This window comes from Nelumbo nucifera, chromosome 4 (genome assembly GCF_055504915.1).
Source record: "Nelumbo nucifera cultivar China Antique chromosome 4, China Antique-T2T, whole genome shotgun sequence".
Classification (NCBI taxonomy): Eukaryota; Viridiplantae; Streptophyta; class Magnoliopsida; order Proteales; family Nelumbonaceae; genus Nelumbo; species Nelumbo nucifera.
In genome coordinates, this window is record NC_142652.1 from 45202263 (window position 1) to 45210608 (window position 8346).

Consider the following 8346-nt stretch of genomic DNA (forward strand, 5'->3'; position numbering starts at 1 on the left):
AAGTAAGGGAAAAATTGTTACGTATTTCAATTTGGACAAAATAACAAGATTTGAGATTGCAGAAACACAAAATTTAATTAACTGAACTGGAATCCATTAAAATAAAATTCTAACATTGCTAAAAGTAAAATTGTAGAAAAATAAATAAATAACGGAAATAAAAAAAAACTAAATAAAAAATCTACAACTCGATCAGAGGTAGCAGTCTCCGGATCTATCCTTTGACCCTCGAACTCCTCGAATTGGGCCTTCGGTCCTACCTGGCCGAATTTCAGATCTGCAGAAAGGAAGACAAAAATTAAATTTGATAAAAATAAATTGCAGAAATAAAATAAAACTAGAAATTAAAGAACGGAAAATAAAAATATGCGTAAAAAGTAAATCTAAAACTATGGGAAGCTAGTTGGGATCCAGATCCAGAGGTGGCAGTAGTGGTTAAGTGAACAGCAAGCAGGAACCCCTCCTCTTGCCTGGGCGTTCTCCTCTTCCTCTACCCTTGAACTTCTCAAGAATAGCCTTCCGTCTTACCTGGGGGCAGAATCCAACCCCTTCTCAAGACCCCTTCGGTCCTTTTTATAGAGAACGAATGATAGGTTTGGGATTAGAGAGAAAGAAAGGGGCAGCAGCTGGGTTTTTGCAAAAATATGGGTGCCCTAGGGTTGAGAATGGAGGGTTAGGATTGTTCTAAGGTGATCCTAAGGATGAGAAGAGAGGGAGAGGGCACCCAGAATGGAGGGAGCCGATTTGGCCGCCTAGAGCTGGAGAAATGTGATTGGTTGGTGTCATGTGGTGCCCTAAGGTGATTGGTTGAGGTTTAAGGAGTGAGGTGTATGACTAGGATGCTATTTAGGGAGAGATCTAAGGGTATAAGGGGCTGCTAAGGATTGGATGGTTGAGATTAGAGAGAGGTTGCAGTGAAAGGTGGAGATTTGCAGAGCTGGGGGCGGCTAGGAGATAAGGAGATGAGGGGGAGGCACCTACGGCTTCAAAGAGAGAGTTATTTCACAGGAAAGGCGCCTATCTTGGTTTAGTAGATAGGAGGTGCCCTCCTGTGCTCAATTTTTCACAGAAACACCCCTTTCTCAGCTAGAATTCGCACTAGCTTTGCAAAATCTGCAAGAAACTCTATAACTTTCCCAGTTTTTACCCAGAATTTGCACAGGGACTCTCAAAAGACAATATTGAATTTAACTGAAAAAAGGGTGCAAATTAGCTAGTCTAAGGTCTAAAATACCCTAAACTGATGCCCTTAAGGAATCAAAATACAGAGTTATCAATGAGCTTAGATGGTTTGGATGCAGTCTATATGCGGGGAGGGCGGCTATCCAAGGCCACCAGATGACCTTGTGCCATTAGTCCCAGGGAGCCCGCCGAGCACTGTTGTGCCCGCGTGCTGATCAATTCCACCCTGGACACTGCCTCCTAACGCGTGGTGGCCTCCTACTGGGCTGGACCACAAGCGCCTACATCATTTTCCCCCCACTCCCGAGGTCGCGGTGGAGGTCCAAGCTGAAGACCTCGGCTTCGGCCGAAGGGAGTGTGTCGATCGAGTTGGGAGGTGCGGTTGGTCCTTTTGGATAAGGATTTTGGCCTTGGCTTGCTGGGGACGAGCATGATGCATTTTGCGATAGCGTTGACTTGACCTTCATTCTCTTCCTTGAGCTATGTCGTGCGGGTTTCTATCGCTTGGAAGACTTGGCCCTGTAAGTCGTTTTTGTTGAAGATGGGCGAGAAGGAGTCTTACCCCCTACCTTGCTTTCTAGCTATGCAGGTGGACCTGTGTAGGCCTCAGCCTCGGCTAGTGGTGCCGAGGGAGTGAATAGGAAGTCTGAACTTGGAACTTAGCCGCTTGGGTGACAAAATTCGTTACTATCGGTTAGTGAGCCTTGAGGAAGATGAGAGTCAGGTGAACCGGGTCGCACGTCCTCTGGTTCAACACGGTTGGGAAAACCAATGAGTTACGACGACGGGGTAGCCTGGTTCACTTGGCGTCGTTTCATCTTCCCGAGGTGAGTGATGCATGTCAGTCAATGGATAGGGTCGTAGAGGCGATTGTTGCACAACCATTTGGATGGGACACGATTTGGGCCATCCGTTTCCTTTAAATAGGGTCCTTTGTCATGTTTCTCTCACCATTTGGTTCTAGACGCCCTTGTCTTTGAGTGACCCTTGCTTCCAGAGCCCTTGTCTACTTGCCTTCCTCAGAACTTCGTTGCCCCATTTCCTTCTTCTTAGGTAAATGCCTCGCCGCTATATCTTACTCTAATTCCAGCCTTATGTGCTATGAACTTCCAGACCCCTCGAGGGCAAGCTCTTTCCAGACCCCTTCCCCCGTCGGTTTGGTCTGAGAATCCTCGATAGCCAAGGTCCTAACCTTGAGGCAAGAAGTTGAGGTACTGAGGGAGAGGATTGCCCCAAGAGGTGCTGAGTGCAGTTGAGGGGGTGAAGATTCTCCCTGTTAGAGCGCCGCATCCGCGACGCCAAGGGAGGCCGAGGGGTCCCCCCTAGTGGCAAAGGGGGATCCGGTTCCTAAGCCCAACTCGAGGACGGTGGTTGAGTATGCTGCCTGAGGGGTGACCATAGAGTGTTTGCAACGCTCAGAACATGAAAGTTGTTATGGGCCCGGGTGTAGGATCTCGTCACGGGGCGGTCTGTAGGGAAAACTCCTTGCCTTCCCTTGCCCTTGCCCTTGCGAGTTGACCCTATGGTGGCGGACTGAGGGATGATTTGTTCAAGAGATCACCTAACTCTCCTTGCTCTCTTTCTTGACTGAAAATTCGATACCTTTATTGAATGAAATCAGCTCCTTAAAAAGGAGATTACAAGAGGGTTTCCTTCTTGTATTCGGCTAAGGTAGTCCCTCTCTTATCGCAACTTAAACTTCTATCGAAACTCAAACTCCTACTACTAAGGGAAACACAAATAGGGGATAAGGGAAAGGTACAGCTGGCATTGGCGAGCAAGGCTGCTGTGGCCGGATAAGAGTGAGCCCACCGGGATGAGCTGTCGTGTGGACCCTGCTCTACTGCTGGCGTGCACGTCTCTCCTTGCTGCTGTTGTGGGGCACGTGCTGCTGCCGTGTGGTGCGTGCCGCTGCCGTGTGGTGCGTGCTGCTATTGAGTGCTGCTGCCGTGTGGTGTGTGCCGCTGCCGGGCGGTGCGTGCCACAAGGCATGCGGCTGGCAGACTGTACCATGGTGCACTGCCAGGCAGCTTGTATCGCGGCGCGCTGCCAGGCGGTGCGTGCCACTAGGCGCGCTGCTGTGCGCGCTGCAGCCTGTGATTGCGATGCAGCGTGTTGCCGTGTGTCGTGTCCATAACATTACACCCCTCCTGGACAACGAGCTTGTCCTCAAGCTCGAGGTCGGGGTAGGCATTGTGGAGGTCGGTCCAGGGGATCCAAGTGGCCTCCGCTGATGGTAGTCCGTCCCAGTCGACTAGAACTTCGAAGGTGCCCTGATTGATGCGTGACCGGACCAGAGGTCTAGGTTGGAGGATGGGTCTGCCTTCCTTGAGAGGGGGTAGAGGAGGCACTTGCGTTGGGGGAGTCCCTGTAAAAGGCTTTAGTAGGGACACATGGAAGACGTCATGGATTTTGCTGTGCTCTGGCAGTTCAAGTTGATAGGCAACCTTCCCGATCTGTTGAAGAACCTTGAAGGGCCCGTAAAACCTTGGGGTCAGCTTTTGGGGGCCCCGTCGCCTGAGGGAGAGCTGCCTGTAGGGCTGAAGCTTTAGCCAAATGAACTGTCCTGGCTGGAAGGTGGCCTCGCGGTGGGGCTGGTCGTAGGCTATCTTCATACGTGCCTGTGCCTGCTGTAACCGTAAGGAGACTTCAGCCAGTAGGGCATCGCGGTCTTGGAGGCTGCGGTCCACTTCTTCCAACTGTGTTGAACCCGGTTTGTAGGAGAGAAGACGAGGAGGGTCTCGCCCAAATACCACACGGAAGGGGGTCATGCCAAGGGACGAGTGGTAGGATGTGTTATAGTAGTATTCGGCCCAAGGAAGGCAGTCCACCCAGCGTCGTGGTTGGTCCCCTACGAAGCAACAGAGGTACATTTCTATGGTGCGATTGACAACCTCCGTTTGCCCGTCTGTCTGTGGATGATAGGCGGAGGAAAAGGCTAGGGTCGTGCCTTGTAATCTGAATAGCTCCTTCTAGAAGGTGCTGGTGAAGATTGCATCCCTGTCACTGATGATGGACTCGGGCAGCTCATGTAGGCGGAAGATGTGCGTGAAAAAGGCATGGGCCACCGACACTGCGCTGTAGGGGTGGGACAATGGAATGAAATGAGCATATTTGGAGAAGTGGTCCACCACTACGAATAAGATGGATTTCCCACCAACTTTAGGCAAACCTTCCACGAAGTCCATCGAGATATTGGCCCAGATCTGCGTTGGGAGTGAGAGAGGCTGCAGGAGTCCTGCTAGGTGTAAGTTCTCCCACTTTTGTTGCTGACATATGGAGCAGTTCTAAATGAAATCCCTAACCGAGCCCCGCATACCATGCCAATGAAAGTCTGCACGGACGCGGTGTAGCGTCTTTTGAACCCTTCATGGGTGGCGTTGTGGATGCTGGCGAGGATAGTTGGAATCAAGGGGCAATCTGTTGGGAGATACACCCTTCCTTTGTACAGCACAAGTCCCTCGTGGATGGTCCAATTTGGTTTGGTCGTGCCAGACTGCAATTCTTGCACCAGGACTCTCCACGTTGGTGATTGGGGTAACACGCTCCTTAGGTCCTCCAGTAGAGTCACACGGGGCTGGGAGACCGCATAGAGGTGTGCCGTGTCCTCTTCACGCCTGGACAGCGCATCAGCGGCCCGGTTAGAGGCTCCCGCCTTGTGGTCCACGCGGAAGTCAAACCCTAGTAGTTTGCATGCCCAGTGTTGTTGGGGTGGAGTAGTAAGCCGCTGCTCTAGAAGGTATTTGAGGCTGTAGTGATCTGTCTTGACAACGAAGGGCCTGCCCCACAAATACGGCCTCCAGTGCTGGATGGCCTTGGCCAGTCCGATCAATTCGCGCTCGTAGGCCGATAGCTTGAGGTGCCGATCTGCTAGTTTGCGGCTGAAGAAGGCTATGGGGTGCTCTTGCTGTTGCAGTACTGCGCCAATGCCTATGCCAGACACATCACACTCCACCGTAAATTCTTGGTCAAAGTTTTGTAGTTGCAGCACGAGGGTAGTGGAGAGTGCGTCCGTTAGGTTGGTGAAGGCGGTGTTAGCTGCCTCGTCCCATTGAAATGCATTTTTATTCAACATCTTGGTTAATGGGGCCGCCAAGAGCCCATAGTCTCTTACAAACTTGCGGTAGTATCCCGTGAGCCCCAAGAACCCGCGGAGAGCCCTAATGGTCTGGGGCTTGGGCCACTCCCGAATGGCTTGAATCTTGGAATTATCTACCGAGACTCCTTCCCTGCTGACTATATGGCCCAGGTAAAGGACCTGCAGTTCTCCGAAGGAGCACTTGGTTCATTTTAGGAAGAGCTTGTGCTATTGTAGTAGCTCCAGAACTGTCCTTAGGTGACAAACGTGCTCCACCCACGAAGTACTGTAAATTAAAATGTCGTCGAAAAATACTAGGACGAACCTGCGGAGGTGGGGCCGAAATACCTCATTCATCAGGGCCTGGAATGTAGATGGGGCATTGGTGAGACCGAAAGGCATGACCAGGAATTCAAAGTGGTCGTGATGCGTTCGGAAGGCTGTTTTCTCCACATCTTCAGGGGCCATTCGGACCTAGAAGTAACCTGACCTAGATCCAGCTTAGAAAAGTACTGAGACCCGTGGAGCTCATCTAGCAATTCGTCTACCACCGGGATCGGGAACTTGTCCTTGACGGTTCTACTGTTGAGCTCCCTGTAGTCCACACAAAATCTCCAGGTGCCGTCTTGCTTTGGCACCAACAAGACTGGTGAGGAGAATGGAGAGTGGCTGGGGCGTATGATTCCCTGTTCCAGCATCTCTGTACACTACATTTCTATCTCGTCCTTCTGTAGGTGAGGGTAGCGGTACGGCCTCACGACAATGGGTCCTGCCCCTGGTATTAAGGGAATCCGATGGTCACACGACCGGCCAGGTGGAAGGCCCTTAGGCTCTGAGAACATGTTTGAAAAATCGGCAAGAAGCCTCTCCATCTCTGCGGTGTTTAAGGCGTCGCCCTGGAGAGTATGCACCTGTGTTTTTCTTGCTCTCATCTTGGTCTCTTTCCAGGTGACCTGTTTCCCATGTAAGTCAAACGTCATGGTCAAGGCACTGAAATCCCATAGGATGGGGCCGAGGGTGATGAGCCACTTAATTCCCAACACTATGTCGAACTCGTCTAGGGTCAGTACAAATAGATCTGCAAGGAATGGTTCAGAATCCACCTGGATTTGGATGCTTCGGCAGATCCCGGGACTGTGAACTCTCTCCCCATTTGCTACAGCCACCTGGAGTCGTGGTCTATCTTCCATTGGTAGCTTCAGTTGGAGCGCAGCTTGCTTGCTGATGAAGTTGTGGGTACTCCCTGAGTCAACCAGAATCCGTACCTGTTGTCCTGCCACCTGGGCCTGCAGCTGCATGGTTTGGGAGTTTTGGACTCCAGTGATGGCATGGAGGGAGATCTCGGGTTCTAGTTGAAAGAATGGTAGGATCCATCTAATGGACGCCATAAAGGTTGCGGAATGGGTGGGGCGAATTTCAAAATTTTCCTACCTTCTCCCAACTGGGAATCATATTCCCTGAATTTAGAATACAATATTCAAGGATCTACTTGAACCCTAATCAAACCAGATCTGTACCAAAAGATAAATGGGAGGATTATACCTGATCCGGAGAAGCAGTATCTCCCAAAGTTGGTGTTCACGCCCAAAGAATGCTCCAAGATCTGTCCCTGCTGAAGATGACACAGCTGTGGATGGAACAGAACCAGCAGGGTGCGTCCTACACACTAGATCCTTCACAAGAATCCCCTGGATGTACTAAACACTGAATTCTTTCAGTCTTTCTTGCAAGACTGATGTCAAGAACTGGTTTCTTGACTTTCTTTTCTGCAAAGATCAAATCTTGCAACAATGTAGATGGCGGCGGCAGGAGGAGATTTCCAGAAACGAAAAGGCTGAACTGTTTTCTTTTCTGGAGAGAATGAGATCTAATCTCAATTCGCAGGAACCTTTCTTGCTTACCAGAACCTCTTGGATCGAAATCTGATTTCCCTCTCTTGGTTCATTCGAAAATCTCCTCTCTTTTCTTCTTGATTAAGAAATCTCCTAATTAGGAGTTATCCCAATCCAAATCAGTATTTGGATAGGGGATAATCTTAATCCCTTTCCCAGATAGAGTTAGCTTACTCCTGATCTTATCAGGAGGTTACCAGATTCAAATCTGATTTGAATTTGGTCTCTAAGAGTGGATAAGGCTAAGAGCCCAATCCTTTTTGCTAACTTCAATCTCAAATTCGCCCCATTGATGGGTGATCATATCAGCCCACTTCGAAATGGGCTTTTGGCCCATTAAGTATACAGTGTTTAATTAGTTTCCAATCTGCTGCCCAGTTGGGCTTCTTTGTATGGCGTGGGACCCAAGCATTGATCTACACACCAGCCACATGGGTTCGGCCCAGCCTTTAATACAAGGCCCAGCCAAATTCACTGAAAATCTCAATGAACCCCTTGAGTCCATCGTATGAACCCTATGGGCCCAACACTTACATTAAGTGGTCCCTGGGCCAAGCCATCTTATAAAAACCCAGGGACTGTGGGCAGGTGCAAGATTAGCCCATCAGGTATTATCCTAAATGGTCTTACACTTAACCTCTCAGCCCTTAATGATCAAGCACTGCCCGACAAGAGAGGACATCTCCCTCGGCTGCAAGGAACAGTGCCGCACTCTCCTCTCACATGGATCCCGGGAATTAAAACCATTTGCAAACATTTTGAAACCGTACATATATATGTAAATATATTAATTTTGCAAAAACAAAATTCCAACGATTGAAATCAACTGCCGGCAGTTTGGTTTCCATCAGAGAGAGTGCATTCCCGATCATTACCCTTTGTCCGACAAAGTGGCTGATCCTGTCACTATGACCACCCACTCAGATGAATTCTCAAACTGCCCCAACATACCCAGGTTTTGATCCCCACTAAGGATCTCACTGATTGGCATATCAAAGGCAGCCTGATCCAGCACCTAGTGAAGTGTCATAATCGAGTCTAGGGGTCAGGTGTAACTTTCCAGTTTTGCCCATCTATCTCCAAGGTCCAGGGCAAGACTGGAAATCTGGTCCGGTTCAAGGATTCAAGTAATCCCATGCTGTATGTGCCTCGGGTCTTACCCTGATGGCTGAGACAGGCCATCCCAACACTTGG